Raw genomic sequence first — 21,279 nt, 5'->3', positions numbered from 1 at the left:
TATAGTACCTTGTCTCTGTACTTTATATAGTATAGTACCTTGTCTGTGTACTTTATATAGTATAGTACCTTGTCTGTGTACTCTATATAGTATAGTACCTTGTCTCTGTACTCTATATAGCATAGTACCTTGTCTCTGTACTCTATATAGTATAGTACCTTGTCTCTGTACTCTATATAGTACAGTACCTTGTCTCTGTACTCTGTACTCTATATAGTACAGTACCTTGTCTGTGTACTCTATATAGCATAGTACCTTGTCTGTGTACTCTATATAGTATAGTACCTTGTCTCTGTACTTTATATAGTACCTTGTCTCTGTACTCTATATAGTACCTTGTCTCTGTACTTTATATCGTACCTTGTCTGTGTACTCTATATAGCATAGTACCTTGTCTGTGTACTCTATATAGTATAGTACCTTGTCTCTGTACTTTATATAGTATAGTACCTTGTCTGTGTACTTTATATAGTATAGTACCTTGTCTGTGTACTCTATATAGTATAGTACCTTGTCTCTGTACTCTATATAGCATAGTACCTTGTCTCTGTACTCTATATAGTATAGTACCTTGTCTCTGTACTCTATATAGTACAGTACCTTGTCTCTGTACTCTGTACTCTATATAGTACAGTACCTTGTCTCTGTACTCTATATAGTATAGTACCTTGTCTCTGTACTCTATATAGTATAGTACCTTGTCTCTGTACTCTATATAGTACAGTACCTTGTCTCTGTACTCTATATAGTATAGTACCTTGTCTCTGTATACTATATAGTATAGTACCTTAAATTGTCTCTGTACTCTATATAATATAGTTTCTAGTGTCTTTACTCTATATGTTATAGCAGTGGCGTAGGAAGCGGGGGGGGGGGGCAGGGGGGGGGGGCAATTGCCTTTACATATCTCTTTGAATCGACCCCCCCCCCCCCCCCTCCCCCAAACACACACACACTTTTTGACATCCAAAATCTAAAAAAGGGGAAAAAAACACGAACTTATATATTCATTTCGATAAATATCTGTAAATTTTCGAACCGATAATTTTTTCTTGAAGGCAACGATAAAAACTTTATCTTGTACATCCGGAACATTCCGACTTTTATACTAGTATATAAATCCTCAGACCTGTGTGTCGGTCGTCTGCAATAGCCTGGTAAGTCAATATTTATATCTTAATACGAAATTTGGCTTAACTTCATCACATAGATTCGATAAGTTGATGATAATTTGTGAAGTTAATTGAGTTCATAATGAGAACAAGACAGAAACACGAGTAAGAATGCGCCGTTTTAACGTGAATAGAGTAATATAATTACCGACAGGTACGAGGAAACACAAAAAAAAAAAAATCGGCTCGCGCTACGGCGCTCGCATTATCACTAAATTACTGCTCCCCCTTTTGATGGCATATCCATAGGGGGGGGGGGGGGGGGGGGGGGTTCGCCACCCTGGGACCCGCTGGGCGGCCCCCAGACCTCTCGCAAAAAGGGAAAAAATTCGACTCGAGCCTACGGCGCTCGCATTATCACTTAATTACTGGCCCCTCAGACCCCTCGTTAAAAAAAACAAAAACAAAATCGGCTCGCGCCTACGGCGCCCGCACTATTACTAAATTAATGGACCCCCCCCCCCCCCCCCCCCCCCCCCGCCCTGTCGAAAATCCTGGCCGGGCCTGGTACGTGATTCATGTTTTGCCATAAATAATATATCCTGATTTGCGTAAATAACTTATTTTGTAATACATAAATTATCAAAATTATTATGGGATGTTGAAATGATAATTATTGGCTTATTTTTGCATTTTTGCGGAGATGGCATACAATTTTTTAGTGCGTAAAATTTAAGGTTAAAAAAATGTTGCCCCCCCCCCCCCCCCCCCCCTTTTTGACGACTTCCTTCGCCACTGTATAGTACCGTTTCTCTGTACTCTTTGTTGTATAGCATCTTGGTGTTGTTAATATATACAACTGTTTGTCTCATTGACAACTTTCATGAGATAATGGTATCTGTATGATGTTTGGGATTTTAAATACAGTTAACATCTACTCCACGTCTATTATAGACGATACCAATAGCAGGGAGATAACTCGCGTATTGTCCTGATTCTCGATCACACAGACCCCGACATTCAATCTAAGATAGCAATCCTATCTATTCATTGATCTGTTTAGTTATCAAAAATTAAAATTCAACATCATATTAATTTCGGGAAAAAAAATTGACATTGAAAACTGTCGGTTTAAGCAAATTCGATAGGCATTAATCCCGGCATGCTAATGGCCTCGTATCATCACCCTAGGCTCCTTGGTTATTGATTAGCCATTTAAATATTTTGACACATTTTACCCCTGGACTGAAAAGTAGGCCAAGGTAATTTATTGTGAACAAAAAATGTAAAGATTCGCCCCAGAATGCTCCTAGTCACATATCCTTACTTGGCCTCGTGGTTGTTACGAAGACCTTTGAAGACTTGACAGCATTGACTATATGTTCTTGATTTAAACCAACTGGCAGCACCTTACCACATCATGATATTGCTTAAATAAAAGTCTGGAGCTGTTGGTTATTGTGAAGACGTCGTCGTTTTAATATTTTAACATTTTTTACCATTACGAACTTGAGAGTAGTTCTGGTCATTTATTTGAACATTGATGACAGCCAATCATTTACAGATCCTACATGTCAAATAACAATATTCTAAATTTCGTAAAACTCAAGGTTTTAAAACATGTGTTTTCCTAATTAGCACCTTGAAATTTTGACTTTGCCGAAAGTCTGAAATTGACCTTTGATCTGAAAATGTTTCCCGAGAAAAAAACGTTTTGTTTCTTTACAAAACATTTAGAAATGTTGATTCATTACAAGCTTTAAAGAATCATTGGAATCAAGGTTAATACGATATGAAAGATAAATAACGGTGCTTTTGATCGCCATTTTAAATATTTTCTTTCATATTCTTAAATGCCGAAAACAAAAAAATAAACTCAGTTTTTCTCCAATGTCTAGCTAAAGCTCGTGTTTTTTTGAAACTTTTGAAAAATAACTAACTTGAGTAAAAGTAATACTACATACAACGACCACTCGTTGTGTAACCTATGTATATATCTTTTTTTTATGATAGGTAAATAAGGAGATGGTTTTACATAAGCTCTAAGCTTGTTACCAATTCCTTGAAACGATTAGTAATATTGTAGATATGTAAATGAACTTGCCAATGTTAATAGTAAATAATTATATAAGTTTGGACTTATATACACCTGGGGACAAATCTTGAAATGTGATCTCAGACTACTAATTTTGAGAGTGTGTGTTGATGGTTCATGTTTAAATTTCTTGGTAGGTACTCCTTGTATCGGAACACAGTTGATAAAACGAATTTGTTATGAAAATTTCACAAGTGAGATTTGTGTCACTACATTATCGAATCGTCATACTATCTATCACGTTGAGGTACTGTAGACCCTATGGTTGGGATGTGCAGGGATCTCGGCATCACTGTCGGCGTACTGCCGTCAAACAGATCATCGATGTAACCAAGATTAGTGGAGAAGGACTATCCGTGGTAATCCAATATCCGAATGTACTCCTGGACGATATACAGCCGGGTTTGGACAGCAATGAAAACGGTTTGCTGTAAATAACGAAGGGACATAACCCATCTAATCATAAACATATCAACGCTTTAAATGGTGCTGTCATTGCTCAGAAAGCATTCCTCAACAGCGATGGCTTAAATATATACATTGTAGTATAGTTTGTTTCGCTGAAGCGTAATTTCAATCAAATTATAGATGATAAAAAGCAACGAATAATTTGGAAATAAAATAGGCAAATGTTTAGAGCATGATACAATCAATTTTATATTTCAGAACATGTTAAACTGCAGACTTTACTAGGCTTACGTCAAAACAAAACGTCGTTTGCTTACAGGTATGAGGCCAATTTGGGCCTTAATGAACTTCGTCAAAGTAGTCAATTTTCCAAAACAACATGGCTAACATAAAGCTCATCTTGACAGAATTAATTTATCTTTTTTTCCCTTTTCCTTTTTTGGACTGTAATGGCTAGCATAAGTATTATAACAAGGGAAAAGTCGAATGAAATCGAAATTTCTGGTCCAGTTAGCAATTATGTATTCTTATATTCTTGGGGATAACATGTTTTCTAAAGGCTAATTTCTTTAGACATTTTTCCGTTACAAAAAATAAACCAATCTGTATAAAAAAATAATTTGCATATCGTTTTGTGTTTTGTGTAAAGAGCTGGGACCGAAGGGTCCTCGTTAGGAAGTCATTAAACTCTGTCTATATAAAATAAAAATAAGAAGAAAAAAAAATGAAAATGAAATCAAATTTATTTTTAGACAGATGGAGTTGATATATATACAGATTTTCACTTTTGACATTTTAATTCAAAATTTTCACATAAAGTATTCACTCTAGGCTTACATATATACACTATTGCTAAAAACAGAGACAACTTTCACACACACTTACGTACATAAACTTTAACTTGAATACAATGTAGTAAGCTTATAGCTAGATGTTGAGCTAGATTGATTTGAAATTGAAATTCATACCTTTCTAAATTTCAATTCCTATCACCCTTTATGTTTCATGTATTTAAATTGTATTTCTATGTTTTTGGGATTTGCTGCTTCCATCTGATCATTTTGTATGACCTATCTCAGTTTTTTAATCGTATTTACTTATGTTGAATATGTTAAACTAACCATTCTTTTAAAGAATACGACATATAATACAAAATGATTTTAACGTGAGCAAGACTTCATATGAGCAATACATATGCTTGATTACATTAATATCAACTTAAGCCAATTTATAGATACCAATTATGTTGACATTCTAATCATTCACGCGTATCACCGACGCACTTTGTTACTGCACTTGATGTCCGAAGATTATGTTTAATACGTTGCTGTCGTTTCTGTTCTTTTCTGCATTAAGAAGGGATCATGTTGTTTATATAGGGTAGGATGTTTTCAGGAGACTCGCCTTTGAAGAGAAGACAAACGATCACGACATCTATGATGTAGAGACGTTCTCTAACAATATTGTGGAGTTGATTCTGGAAAAAAGAAAACAAAATAATATACGGCTACAATGAATTCATCATTTTATTGTTGCTACTGCCAAATCAGAAATAATGCAACTAGCCTAAACTCTGATCTATACAGTGACTACCAAGGTAAACACAAGCATTTAGGTGTAGTCGTGAAAATGGAAAAGCGTAACACTACATATTTGAATGTCCACATTATATTGACTCTAGGAGAAACTTACAGCAAAGTATAGCAAAACTAGGCAATCATGAACACTATACTCCTCACACACGTATGTCACAACCAGGTAATCATTATCAATATACTCCTCATACAGTATATCACAACTAGGTAATCATGATCACTATACTCCTCATACAAAGTATATCACAACTAGGTAATCATGATCACTATACTCCTCATACAGTATATCACAACTAGGTAATCATGATCATGATCATACAGTACATCACAACTAGGTTATCATGATCAATATACTCCACATACAAAGTACATCACAACTAGGTAATCATGATCACTCTATTCCTCATACAAAGTATATCACAACTAGGTAATCATGATCACTATGCTCCTCATACAGTATATCACAACTAGGTAATCATGATCACTATGCTCCTCATACAGTATATCACAACTAGGTAATCATGATCACTATGCTCCTCATACAGTATATCACAACTAGGTAATCATGATCACTATACTCCTCATACAGTATATCACAAATAGGTAATCATGATCACTATACTCCTCATACAGTATATCACAACTAGGTAATCATGATCACTATACTCCTCATACAGTATATCACAACTAGGTAATCATGATCACTATACTCCACATACAGTATATCACAACTAGGTAATCATGATCACTATACTCCACATACAGTATATCACAACTAGGTAATCATGATCACTATACTCCTCATACAAAGTATATCACAACTAGGTAATCATGATCACTATACTCCTGATACAGTATATCACAACTAGGTAATCATGATCACTATACTCCTCATACAGTATATCACAACTAGGTAATCATGATCACTATACTCCTCATACAGTATATCACAACTAGGTAATCATGATCACTATACTCCTCATACAGTATATCACAACTAGGTAATCATGATCATTATACTCCTCATACAAAGTATATCACAACTAGGTAATCATGATCACTATACTCCTCATACAGTATATCACAACTAGGTAATCATGATCACTATACTCCTCATACAAAGTATATCACAACTAGGTAATCATGATCAATATACTCGTCACACACGTATGTCACAACTAGGTAATCATGATCAATATACTCCTCATACAGTATATCACAACCAGGTAATCATGATCACTATACTCCTCATACAGTATATCACAAATAGGTAATCATGATCACTATACTCCTCATACAGTATATCACAAATAGGTAATCATGATCACTGTACTCCTCATACAGTATATCACAAATAGGTAATCATGATCACTGTACTCCTCATACAGTATATCACAAATAGGTAATCATGATCACTGTACTCCTCATACAGTATACCCCAAATAGGTAATCATGATCACTGTTCTCGTCATACAAGGTATATCACAACCAGGTAATCATGATCACTATACTCCTCATACAGTATATCACAAATAGGTAATCATGATCACTGTACTCCTCATACAGTATATCACAACTAGGTAATCATGATCACTATACTCCTCATACAGTATATCACAAATAGGTAATCATGATCACTGTACTCCTCATACAGTATATCACAACCGGGTAATCATGATCACTATACTCCTCATACAGTATATCACAACCGGGTAATCATGATCACTATACTCCTCATACAAAGTATATCACAACTAGGTAATCATGCTCACTATACTCCTCATTCAATATATCTCAACTAGGTAATCATGATCACTATACTCCTCATACAGTATATCACAACTAGGTAATCATTATCACTATACTCCTCATACAGTATATCACAACTAGGTAATCATGATCACTCTATTCCTCATACAAAGTATATCACAACTAGGTAATCATGATCACTATACTCCCCATACACATAATATTCATATACTATTCATATAATCGGATTTGATATGGGCTGTGTTACGTCAATATTTTGCTAGTCTGACATTGACACAAGTATATAAACATCTTGGTAGTCTGACATTGACTAAAGTATATAAACACCTTGGTAGTCTGTCATTGACTAAAGTATATAAACACCTTGGTAGTCTGACACGGACTGAAGTATATAAACACCTTGGTAGTCTGACATGGACTGAAGTATATAAACACCTTGGTAGTCTGACATTGACTGAAGTATATAAACACCTTGGTAGTCTGACATTGACTGAAGTATATAAACACCTTGGTAGTCTGACATTGACTGAAGTATATAAACACCTTGGTAGTCTGACATTGACTGAAGTATATAAACACCTTGGTAGTCTGACATTGACTGAAGTATATAAACATCTTGCTAGTCTGACATTGACTAAAGTATATAAACACCTTGGTAGTCTGACATTGACTCAAGTATATAAACATCTTGGTAGTCTGACATTGACTCAAGTATATAAACACCTTGGTAGTCTGACATTGACTCAAGTATATAAACACCTTGGTAGTCTGACATTGACTGAAGTATATAAACATCTTGCTAGTCTGACATTGACTAAAGTATATAAACACCTTGGTAGTCTGACATTGACTCAAGTATATAAACATCTTGGTAGTCTGACATTGACTCAAGTATATAAACACCTTGGTAGTCTGACATTGACTGAAGTATATAAACACCTTGGAAGTCTGACATTGACTGAAGTATATAAACACCTTGGTAGTCTGACATTGACTGAAGTATATAAACACCTTGGTAGTCTGACATTGACTCAAGTATATAAACACCTTGGTAGTCTGACATTGACTAAAGTATATAAACACCTTGGTAGTCTGACATTGACTGAAGTATATAAACACCTTGGTAGTCTGACATTGACCCTAGTATATAAACACCTTGTTAGTCTGATATAGACTGACCTTCATCAACAACTTGGTATACTGAGATTGACTTATTATGCTGGATTAAATTAGCATATGTACTACATGCTATCTATCTAGGTAAAGAAAACACATATTAATTTCGTATATTGCGATGGCATTTCCATTGGTCAGATATCACTTGATGTTACAATCGAAACTATACAACGATTTAAAAGTCATTTGGTATTTTAGGTTGCATTCCTTTGGTTATCAAATTGGTTAACATATCAAGAGAAGCGTACCCTTTCTCTTTTAGAGAATTGGATATAATGAAAGGTTGTAATAGATTAATGGTGGTAGTCCATGTTTTGATGGTTTGTGAGGGGGAATTCCATACTTTAATTGTTTTGTGGGAGTATCCTTGTTTAAATGGATAAATGTTGGCAGTATTCCATGCTTTAATAGAGAGTTGGCGGTATTCCATGTTTTAATAGATAGTTGACGGTATTCCATGTTTTGATAGATAGTTTGCGAAATTCTATATATTTAACGAATAAATGGCGGTATTCCATGTTTTGATAGAAAGTTGGCGGTATTCCATGTTTTAATGGTTTGTGTGTGGTATTCCATGTTTTTATAGATAGTTGGCGGTACCCCATATTGTGATAGATAGTTGGTGGTATTCCATGTTTTGATAGATAGTTTGCGGAATTTAATATTTTAACGAATAAATGGCGGTATTCCATGTTTTGATAGAAAGTTGGTGGTATTCCATGTTTTGATAGATAGTTTGCGGAATTCAATATTTTAACGAATAAATGGCGGTATTCCATGTTTTGATAGAAAGTTGGTGGTATTCCATGTTTTGATAGATAGTTTGCGGAATTCAATATTTTAACGAATAAATGGCGGTATTCCATGTTTTAATAGATAGTTGGCAGTATTCTATGTTTTAATAGATATTTGGCGGTATTCCATGTTTAGATAGATAGTTAGCGGTACTCCATGTTCTAATAGATACAAAATGTAGTTGGCTGTATTACATGTTTTAATGGTTGTGTGTAATATTCCATATTTTAATAAATAGTTGGTGGTACCCCATGTTTAGATAGATAGTTAGCAGTACTCCATGTTTTAATAGATAGTTGGCGGTACTCCATATTTTAATAGAGAGTTGGCGGTACTCCATATTTTAATAGATAGTGTGCAGTATTCCATGTTTTAATGGTTTGTGTGTTATATTCCATTGTTTGGAGAATAGATGGCGGTATTCCAAATTTTAATGTTTCGGTAATGTTATTCCTTTTTTTTTCGTCGGTTTGATTGGTCTGTTTTTTGTTTCAGCTGGTGTAACTTGCGATAGTTTCCCCTTTGCTGTAGATAAGCCTAACGTTGAAGACTAGTATATTTAACATGAAAAGTGAATACTAAGCTGAAGCTATTGTAGAGTGTACACACTTTCTCCTTAAAAGAGTATTTGCAACTACAAAGGCGTATGAAAACAATGGACGTAAAGGCTTCTAGTTGTACTTTTGGTCTTCACTGAAGCAGTAATAATATCAACCTATGAGGTATTGCTATGCCTTCAGTATGCGGAACGTTTGTCGTTTTTAAAGACAATAGAGAATCACCGACATACATATCTTTATATTATAAAACACGTGATTGTTATTTTAGTGTACATACTTTGATATATATCTTCCATACAAGACTCACAAATTAGCCTAGCCTTAGTATTATCTGTACTTTAATCACTGTAAAGTCTACTCGTTGAATACAGTATAAGACGACTTCCAATGACCCGCGATAATTCCGGATAACTCTACCCCATGTCAGTGGGATCATCTGCTATACATGATATGAAAAGGTGTCCATGATAAAGCACTCCTTTAATCACAGTTTTCAAATGCAAAGTATCAAAATTAATACTATTTACTCAAAGTAAATAGATTTGTTTTAACATTGAACAGTATATAGTACCTTGGTTCATAAATGTTCAATAGTTTTGCGCATGTGTGTCATAGAACTTTGTATATGTATCATTGATGTCTACATAATAAAACTAACAGGTAACAAACTATCACGTAAGTCGACTTACCCTGACTATAACAATTAAAATATCAAAATGAAGGCAAAATTACTTTTGGACGAATATAGTTATTTCTATTTGGTGGGAACGGAAAGTAAGGATATATGATCAGGAATAAGAGATGCTACCCTATATGTTTCGTGTTTTGAAATCGAAATCAAAACTATTTTGTTATATTTGGCAATTTCAAGGATATAAATACTTATCACAGGGAAACACACTGAGTCGAACAAAACTGCGTGTTATTTCTGTGTTTTTTGCGTCTTACTTAAAATTCCTGATTTCGAGGAAGCATTCCTAAACTACATATTACCTGTCCCATGTGATGTCATGTGTAAAATATTCCATTATATTTAGGTATTTGTTAATAAGAAAAATAGGTGATTGATACAATACTAAACAAAGACACAAACATTTTTGTGTGGTTGTCTGTAAGACATCTGTATTCTTAAGTATTGCTTATAAAACAATACGTTTTATTCATAAAAAGAAATGTAAAATACTCTGAACGTTATGAAAACCGTATATATTTCACTTTAAACTTAAATGTATGACACAAAATATACATGTTTTAGCAAGCAAGTTTGGAATGACTATCCTTATATCACTAAAAGATACAAAGAAGAAATTGGGTTAATTTGTTTCCTTAATCAGCCTTGAGTGGTTACTGTTTATATCGATAACACTTAAATAAGGACCAACGTGGCTTGGCAAAGGCAGAATGCACATAAACAATATAAATACATGTACACTATGAATATAAGCAATTATATGACATACTAGACGAGCACAATAACACCGATTATACACCTCAAATACGAATGCATTATAATGGTGCTATACAAAATGATATACTAACAATCTAGATTACTGACTATATCTATCATTATAATAAATACTATGGGATAAAGTGGGGAACAGTAACGGGCCACTTGTGTTGGGGGATACACCTGCTCGATCCCAAAATGGTAAATACATTATCAATATTTGTGTTGCTTTGGTCTCTTTCATTTGTTTTCTTATTCTTTCTTATATACGTTAAACATTTGAAACCAATAACACTATACATGAATATGGCATATAATGCAAAATGTGTTTAAAGTTAACAAGACTTCATCAGCGTTATACAAATGTTTGATTACATCAAGATCATTTTACGCCAACTTATCGATACAAATTATGTCGCCCTTCTATCATTTACGTGTATGACTGACGAACCGTGCTGCGACTCATGGGTTCCTTGATTATGGTGATTATGGTGAATATTTTCTTGTTTACAGTGACATCTAGGTAGTCTGATATAGACTGACCTACATCACCAACTTGGTGGTCTGATATAGACTGACCTACATCAACAACTCGTTGGTCTGATAAAGACTGACCTACATCAACAACTCGGTGGTCTGATAAAGACTGACCTACATCAACAGCTTGGTGGTCTGATATAGACTGACCTACATTAACAACTTGGTAGTCTGATATAGACTGACCCACATCAACAACTTGGTAGTCTGATATAGACTGACCTACATCAACAACTCGGTAGACTGATATAGACTGACCTACATCAACAACTTGGTAGTCTGATATAGACTGACCTACATCAACAACTCGGTAGACTGATATAGACTGACCTACATCAACAACTTGGTAGACTGATATAGACTGACCTAAATCAACAACTCGGTGGTCTGATATAGACAGACCTATATCAACAACTTGGTGGACTGATATAGACTGAACTACATCAACAACTCGGTGGTCTGATATAGACTGACCTACATCAACAACTAAGTGGTCTGATATAGACTGACCTACATCAACAACTGGTTGGTCTGATATAGACTGACCTACATCAACAACTTGGTGGTCTGATAAAGACTGACCTACATCAACAACTCGTTGGTCTGATAAAGACTGACCTACATCAACAACTCGGTGGTCTGATAAAGACTGACCTACATCAACAACTTGGTGGTCTGATATAGACTGACCTACATCAACAACTCGGTGGTCTGATATAGACTGACTTACATCAACAACTTGGTGGACTGATATAGACTGACCTACATCAACAGCTCGTTGGTCTGATAAAGACTGACCTACATCAACAACTCGGTGGTCTGATAAAGACTGACCTACATCAACAACTTGGTGGTCTGATAAAGACTGACCTACATCAACAACTCGGTTGTCTGGTATAGACTGACTTACATCAACAACTTGGTGGTCTGGTATAGACTGACCTACGTCATCAACTTGGTGGTCTGATAAAGACTGACCTACATCAACAACTCGGTTGTCTGATATAGACTGACCTACATCAACAACTGGGTGGTCTGAAAAAGACTGACCTAAATCAACAACTCGGTGGTCTGATATAGACTGACCTACATCAACAACTCGGTGGTCTGGTATAGATTGACCTACATCAACAACCTGGTAGTCTGATAAAGACTGACCTACATCAACAACTTGGTGGTCTGATATAGACTGACTTACACCAACACCTCGGTGGTCTGGTATAGATTGACCTACATCAACAACCTGGTAGTCTGATAAAGACTGACCTACATCAACAACTCGGTTGTCTGGTATAGACTGACTTACATCAACAACTTGGTGGTCTGGTATAGACTGACCTACGTCATCAACTTGGTGGTCTGATATAGACTGACCTACATCAACAACTCGGTGGTCTGATATAGACTGACCTACATCAACAACTCGGTAGACTGATATAGACTGACCTACATCAACAACTTGGTGGTCTGATATAGACTGACCTACATCAACAACTCGGTGGTCTGATATAGACAGACCTATATCAACAACTTGGTGGACTGATATAGACTGACCTACATCAACAACTTGGTGGTCTGATATAGACTGACCTACATTAACAACTTGGTGGTCTTGTATAGACTGACTTACATCAACAACTTGATGGTCTGATATAGACTGACCTACATCAACAACTCGGTAGACTGATATAGACTGACCTACATCAACAACTAAGTGGTCTGATATAGACTGACCTACATCAACAACTCGGTGGTCTTGTATAGACTGACTTACATCAACAACTTGGTGGTCTGGTATAGACTGACCTACATCCACAACTGGGTGGTCTGATAAAGACTGACCTACATCAACAACCTGGTAGTCTGATATAGACTGACCTACATCAACAACTCGGTGGTCTGATATAGACTGACCTACATCAACAACTTGGTGGTCTGATATAGACTGACCTACATCAACAACTCGGTGGTCTTGTATAGACTGACCTACATCAACAACTCGGTGGTCTTGTATAGACTGACCTACATCAACAACTCGGTGGTCTGATATAGACTGACCTACATCAACAACTCGGTGGTCTGATATAGACTGACTTACATCAACAACTCGGTAGATTGATATAGACTGACCTACATCAACAACTCGGTGGTCTGATATAGACTGACCTACATCAACAACTTGGTGGTCTGATATAGACTGACCTACATCAACAACTCGGTGGTCTGGTATAGACTGACCTACATCAACAACTCGATAGTCTGATATAGACCCTGACCTACATCAACAACTCGGTGGCCTGATATAGACTGACCTACATTAACAACTTGGTAGTCTGATAAAGACTTTTTATGCTGGATTGCATGAACATCGGTACCACCTGCTTTCTATCTAGTCACTGTATAAGCAGATAACTACAAATATTCTATATTGCGATTGCATTTTATCGGTCAGATATTACGTAATATTAGAATCGAAGTTTCAAAATAATTTAAAATTCATCAATAAAGTTTGAATGGAAGTAGTTTTCTTGTGTTTATGGAATTAGCTTACATATCAAAGAAAACTTACCCCTTCTCCCTGTAGAAGTGGATATAACAAAAATGGAGTATCTAAATCTGTTATTCCAAGTTTGACCATCAATTTGAGGTTTTGTAACTTTAAATACCAGCAGGGCAATTTGATTGTATCATTGGTCAATGCCTCTATTGAGCGACATTCAGCATACTTCATCAGCTGGCACTGAAATGAAATACAAAGGCCGTGACATTACGCTGAACGGTATGTTATAAAGTTTATCATGTATATATTTATAAGCTTACCGGGTCCGAAGGACCAAGTTGAGCTTATGCCATACCGTGGCCATACCGTGGCTATAGCGTCGTCCGTCCGTCGTCCGTCCGTCAACAATTGACTTCTTCATTACCACAAATCTGAATTAGACCAAATTTGCTTAAAAGCATCCCTATGGGGTGGGGACTCAAAATTGTACAAATGGTGAAGCTGATATCACTCATATGGATATCGCTCATATTTGCCTGGTAGCACCCCCTTGGGGTAGGGATTCGAAATTGTACAAATGGTTGGCCTGACCCCTCGGGGGGGGGGGGGGGGGGGGGGGGGGGCTGAGGGGCGGGGCCAAAAGGGATCAGTTTGGCAAATTGACATTTTTAGAACTACAATTAAAGCAATGTTCTTGTACCCATATAAAATGCTTATATATTCACAAAGCAATACCAGTGACAAATACACTTAAGCATCATTCTTGTTTCATATCCCATGAAACCAGGTGAGCGAAACGGGCCCTCAGGGCCTCTTGTTAACCAGGAATTAATTTTCAATCAGGCTGTGGAATAGATGGAATTTACTGTGGAATAGTTACAAACTATTCCACAGTAATTTAAGAACTATTCCATTTATCATTTTTTGCCAACCATTTATATTGATGCATTATTTGTGACATGAACATCAATGTTACACCTTACAGTTACTATCACAAGAAGGATAATTAATGCAATAAGCAAGATATGCCCAAATGATGCTTCACTAACAAAAAAACAAAGATGACAGTGTGATAGGTCACCATATTCAAAAACACCTACCAAGTCTTCGCAGAGTGATGCATCCATCTCAATTACACCAATCGTATGAGATGCTGTTTTCATTTTATATGTATCTGGAAGTTAAAAAAAAAATGTTTCAAATGTTGATCAGTTGACCAAAAATAGTATATTTCTAAATCTTAGGAAGTTGGGTGAAGAGGTACACACGTTTCGATAAAAGTTGGCTCAAGGTCTTCAGGGGAAATTATTATTTAGGAATTTGTTGTGCTTACTGTATACCAAATGTTATACAAGTTTGCGTACCTTCAAAAGCTTGATTTCTGCTCTCTAAACTCGATTATTACTTTAATTTTGTACTGAGCACATTTTTGTCTTTGTGCTTTGACTGAATGTTGTTTTGCAAATAAGAAATATCTCGTTTTCACAACTCGATGTATTTTAGCACGAGTAATGTACGAGTATCTTGTTTATGTTGCTATTTATTATAGCGATTGTTTAAATGGTACTGAATTAATAATTAGTTAATTACCGAAATGGCAAGTTATTTATCATTTTTAGAGCACAACTAACATATGACATTACAATGTTGGTATTGATTCGGTAAAAAGTATAAGTATCACCACTCATACGCTTAGTATCGTGTTGTATGTAATTCATTATGTATATACCATGCCACCAATTCAAAAAGACGAGTTAAAAATACGAGAGTTATCATATATATGCAAGGGGAGGAGTCGTAATTTTCCATTACGCTAAGCGTGTGGATTATCTACATGCTTCTACCTACATATTGTACCAAAATAGCATAACTTAAGCATGCCTTTGATACTGTCTTTTGTAAAAGAAGGACCAATCAAGTGTACTATCGTTGCTATATGGTATAAAAGGTATTTCCACTGGGTGTTGTAGGCCATACCGACTACTATATACTTAATTTGCTAACATAGGTAATGAAGAATATCATTTATATCTATATATGGTATACATGTACCGATGGAAACTGATTTATAATCTATGTGTATGCTACTTCTAGAATTTATCATATTACTTTAATTGTGTACATGCTGAAATACATCAAGCTGTTAAAGCTAAATATCGTTATTTGAAAAACAACATGGACAGGTGCGTTATTTGCAATTGTGAAATGTTGTCCGTGGTCGGCGTGCGCTTGTTTCTATGTTTAAGTCGATGTTTTTATTGGATAATTATTAAGATATTAATGGAATTCCATACCTGTTGGTAAGTCTGCTCAACATGTTCATGCCGAGTACTTCGATAACAGAAAAATCATATTAATTCGTCTATTTATAAATATGACATATTTGAATGTATGTTTTCAAAGCACGATAAAAATGCTCTTTGATGTCATTTCCTGTTTAATCACGTGTTATTCTCTAGAAAATTCTCGAAGCAATGTAAACTAGTTTGTGTGAAACAAAAAAAAACATAATTATACAATATATCATACTCAAAATATAATGCTAAAAAAATTATCAGGTTTAGATTAGTTAATTGTTTCAATTTCTCTTCAATAGATGCATGTCAGCACTTTGAGTATACATATAAAATAGGCACTCGTCATAACCGACAATGCTTTATTTACGTGTTTTTCGGCTATTTCATAATGATGAAATAATCGCAAAACTATGCAAAATTGGTTCTTTACTCCTTATCAACTTATCTGAAAGGAGAACCTGATATTTTATGCAATATCAAAATTACTTACTTTTTGGCTGCTCTTTTTTCCACTACGCATATATAATTGATTTCCGGTTTAAGGTAATGTATAAAATATATAAGATCCAGCAAGAACAATGATTTATCCGGAAGGCATTGGTTAATAAAGAGTATTGAAACTAATGATGGCTATGTTTGTATCTGTTTCTTTTTTGTGAGTAGTTATTGTAAAATAATAAATAATCTAATTAAGAGAGGACATTTCATTCCAGATTGATACATTGGGTATTAAAGTATTATTTTTGACGTACAGAGAGCAATCGAGACTAGTGACACGGTCTTAGGATTACATCACTACTGACAAACTGCGCACGGATAGAAACAAAATGAATTAATACAAAGACGTCAGCTCTGATGTATTTGTAAATCTAGATTAGATTTAATTTCACATTCTACAGGCACATTTTTTCGCTGTATTATGTATTATGTAGGCGGAGATTGCATTGCCGATTTTCGAGATACCTTTCGGACCGATATTTTGATACATTTTACAATCTGAAATGTTCATGTGCGAAACATAAAAAGGTTCTCTCTTCGTGTAGATATTGTAACATTCAGGGATTATAGTATTTGTTCTTTTGTATTTAGTACACTCTGTGCAAATAAAGGTTATAGTAAATTAATGATGAACCACTTTTTCCTAGTCGTTTTTATATGATTGCTTGCATTATTTCACACTTAAACAAACTCTCTCCGCAAACATTGAACTGTATATAAATCATGTTTCATTACAAAATATGGTGTTAATTGCGATAGATTAAATTTCAAACATACATACAGTCAGTGTAAATTAAAAGATACCCAAATAACTGCACACGCACCTCAACAAAATTTAAAAAAACAACAACACCTAACTCATAAAATATTCTTGATATTACAGAAACGGCATACACAACCTTTGGATGATTGTAGTTGTAGATGACAATGGAAGTACTATAGCACTTGTGCACTTCACTCTGTTCGTATGTACTAATATACTAAGTATTACAAATGTATGAAAATGACCAAACTCGGCAGATACAGGTGTTGTTGTCGTTTTGTTTGGTATACGTCGCCATTGATTTCCAAGTAATTTAAAGGTGAGCGAATGCATATATAGATAGTGTAAACCATAAAATATATCTGCATAAACTAATAAGCATTCGCATTCGTTTATCAATGCGATTTTGTGAAAGAATTTGTCAGAGTGACGTGTATTCGCCAATCTATTTGAATAATTCCAAACGAACATAGCAAAATGAAACAACAGAGGCTATTACAATACAGTTTTAACACTTATATGGAATGCAATCTTGGTTGTTTAAGCGATAACTACAAATATATGACATGCAAGAAACACCTGGTAGAATCCCATTTGAATATGGAACCTGGTAGATAGCAGCATATCATTCATGACAATATACTCTTCAATCTCGACTTGAACAAATTGCTCTTAATGCAGTTGTTTCCCTTTGAACACACATGTATAATCCAGATATCATACTGGGGCAAACAGATGAAGAGCAATGTGAAATTATATATTTTAAATAATTCATTTTACCTGAAAATGCAATGAAATATCGTTTGTCACGAGGTAAAATGCATTTACATATAAATATACATACATTAAAGCATTATTATATATATATTTATGAACCAAATCGAGATGCAAAGTAAACATAAACAATTCGTGTGTTATTTTGTACATATAGTTTATGAGAGTTTACACTGGAGGAAATTAATGTCAGAACAGAACACCGTTAACGAAATTAACCTACTTAAGTATTCAAATTTTCACCTGTGTTGCATTCTTTTTTATTTCTTGCTATTATTTGATAAAAAATATCATTTAGTATGTCAAAAGAAGTACGACTATACCACGGTGTTTTACATTTTCACATGAAGACTTTTTATCATGAAAGTGACATGGATTGCATTATTCTGTGAAAATAGAATGACAGGTAATGCTGGATGCAAAATAGACACTGAAAGTGTTAGATAAAAAAAGATACGGTTATATATAGAAAAGATTATTTGCTTGTTGTAAAATTTCAGAAATTGTCTTGATTCTGCGGATCTCATGTGAAAAAAAACATATCTTTCAGTGCAATGAGATTAAATGTTAATTCAATTCAATTTTTTATTGCTTTTTGCTTAACGGGCATTAAAACAATCATGACACATCAGGCATACACAATTACAGATAGCGATATACTTATAATTAGCATTATTTGATATTTCAACAATTAATTCTTTGTTCTTATCATAATCACCAAAATGTGTATCAATGAGGTTAAAATTAAAAATATGTTTAATCTTATGTGGTTACATTTTGGTCAATCTTGCTTCGCTACATATTTGATCATGTAATTAAATAGATAATCATATCTACACAAAAATCTCTGTTAACAGATATGATCAACTATTGCAATGTTTTTGTCATTGTATTTCCAATCATTTCTGCAAACTACTCGTTTCCGTTTATTGGAGTACTAGCTTAAGTTTTAAAAAGACTTTGCAAACCTTCTATTCATTCATTGACTGTTTTTTGTTTGTTGCTATTTTTTTAAGTGATTACAAAGTATGATCAGTCAATATCATAATGTAATTTCCCGCTTTAATTTAGTAATATATACATGTATTGCAATCTCTTTGCAGTTATTAGTTATAGCATTCATATTTATTTTTGGTATGTACATTATGTTGTATATATATATATCATCAGGAGAGGGCTTTTACAGGCTTGTCATGTTGCCCAATTCCCTTTGTCTGTACCATCTTGACAATAAAATATTCTGAAATCAAAAAATCTATTCATTCATTAAATAAGATGAAATCATCGGCATATACAAAAAAAATCTTCATAGTCGTAGGTGGTGGCGTCATTTTCAAGAAACTCTTTCAATATCATTATCAATAAAGAAAAGGTAATTGGGATAGCATGTTCCCTTACAGATTAGAACATTTGCCATTAAGTAGCACACAAGAATTAACTTATGATTGAAGGGACCTAACTGTCATCACAAAGTTTCATCTAGTGCCCCAGTTTTGAAAAAAAAACATTTGTACCACAGACTAGCCCTATAGACAAAATCAACGACCCTTCGGGAATAAAAAGAACAGAAATATGTGTATTTTTTCACCATAAAATTTATAATTTCCCCAGCTGGAAAAATATAAATTTGTGTATACGATTACAGCTAGGCCATAATTGTATGCACACATCCTTATTTGTTAGGAATTGCCAGGGTTGGGAAGATATATGTGTATAATATCCATATATATCTCAAATAGACATAAAGAAGTACCCTTTACATACAAATGTACCATAAATCTGTTTGGCCCTTTATGTTTATCAAATCTAACACACATATTAATCGGTATTGATTTACATATCATTGGTTTTTCCTAATTTTGCATAACAATGTTAAATTACAATGTGGAAAAAAGGAATTATACTATGTAAATAGGTACGGTGAGTAAATGATTCAAACTGTCATCAGGATATACATGTAATATCAAAATCTCATCAACCTTTTAACTACAACAACAATTAGATAATAACAAAACAGTTTTTAAACTCTCTTTCCAATCTACCCATACTTGATCAAATTTTTCAATGCAAGCATTTTCGATTGCCTTTTTTTCTCAATATCATATTTAGAAACCAAAAACTTATTCAAACTATTTATATTTATAGTCGTCGCTTTCCATGGGTGCAGAATAATATAGAATTTCGTATAAAGAATCAGAACATTAAAAGATCGCTGGAACAACTGTTAGTTTCTCCATAAAGTACTGTTTCCCATCTAAATTGTATAATTTTATCACTCCTATCATATGTTTTTAATTTTAAATCTTCCCAATCATTGAAAAGATTATGGGCATTCCAAGAAAATATGTTCTTTAGTTTCAATTTCTATATTACATATATTATAAATATTATTGCTAGAGATATTGATAGTTTTTAAATATTTATTGAGTGGAAGAATGCGTCGTTGTAACCTGTATTGAAACCATTGTATCATTGTGTCTTTGGTTGTTTGAAAAGGAAGAGTGTATATTTGTTTCCAATGTATACTTCTAAAAGCATCTTGTTGTTTCCATTTTCTGCCCTGACGTATTCCTACATTCACCTCTTTAAATCAAACATAAATACATATCTTAACATCCCTTTTTATTTTGTAATAAAATGTGAATATGACTGGGTATAAAAGGTCTTTCTTCTGTGTTATCTGCCCTTAGGTTTAAATTTAAGTTTTTAAAACTTTATTGGATTGTGCTACATACACTTTGATAAAGCATTTCCAGATTCAATATCTAATCTCTATCAAAAATAAGTAAGACATTTGTTCTTATGATCAAGTAAATCACATACATTTCTGACTTACCAGTTTCTGTATAAAAAAAACCCAGTTATCACCAATGCGAAAAATTGGGTTGTACCAAAGAGGAAGATATAGAAATTCACATGGACAACACAGCCTTATTTTCCTGATTGAGTTAT

This window comes from Pecten maximus, chromosome 2 (genome assembly GCF_902652985.1).
Source record: "Pecten maximus chromosome 2, xPecMax1.1, whole genome shotgun sequence".
Classification (NCBI taxonomy): Eukaryota; Metazoa; Mollusca; class Bivalvia; order Pectinida; family Pectinidae; genus Pecten; species Pecten maximus.
This window is presented reverse-complemented; position numbering follows the sequence as displayed.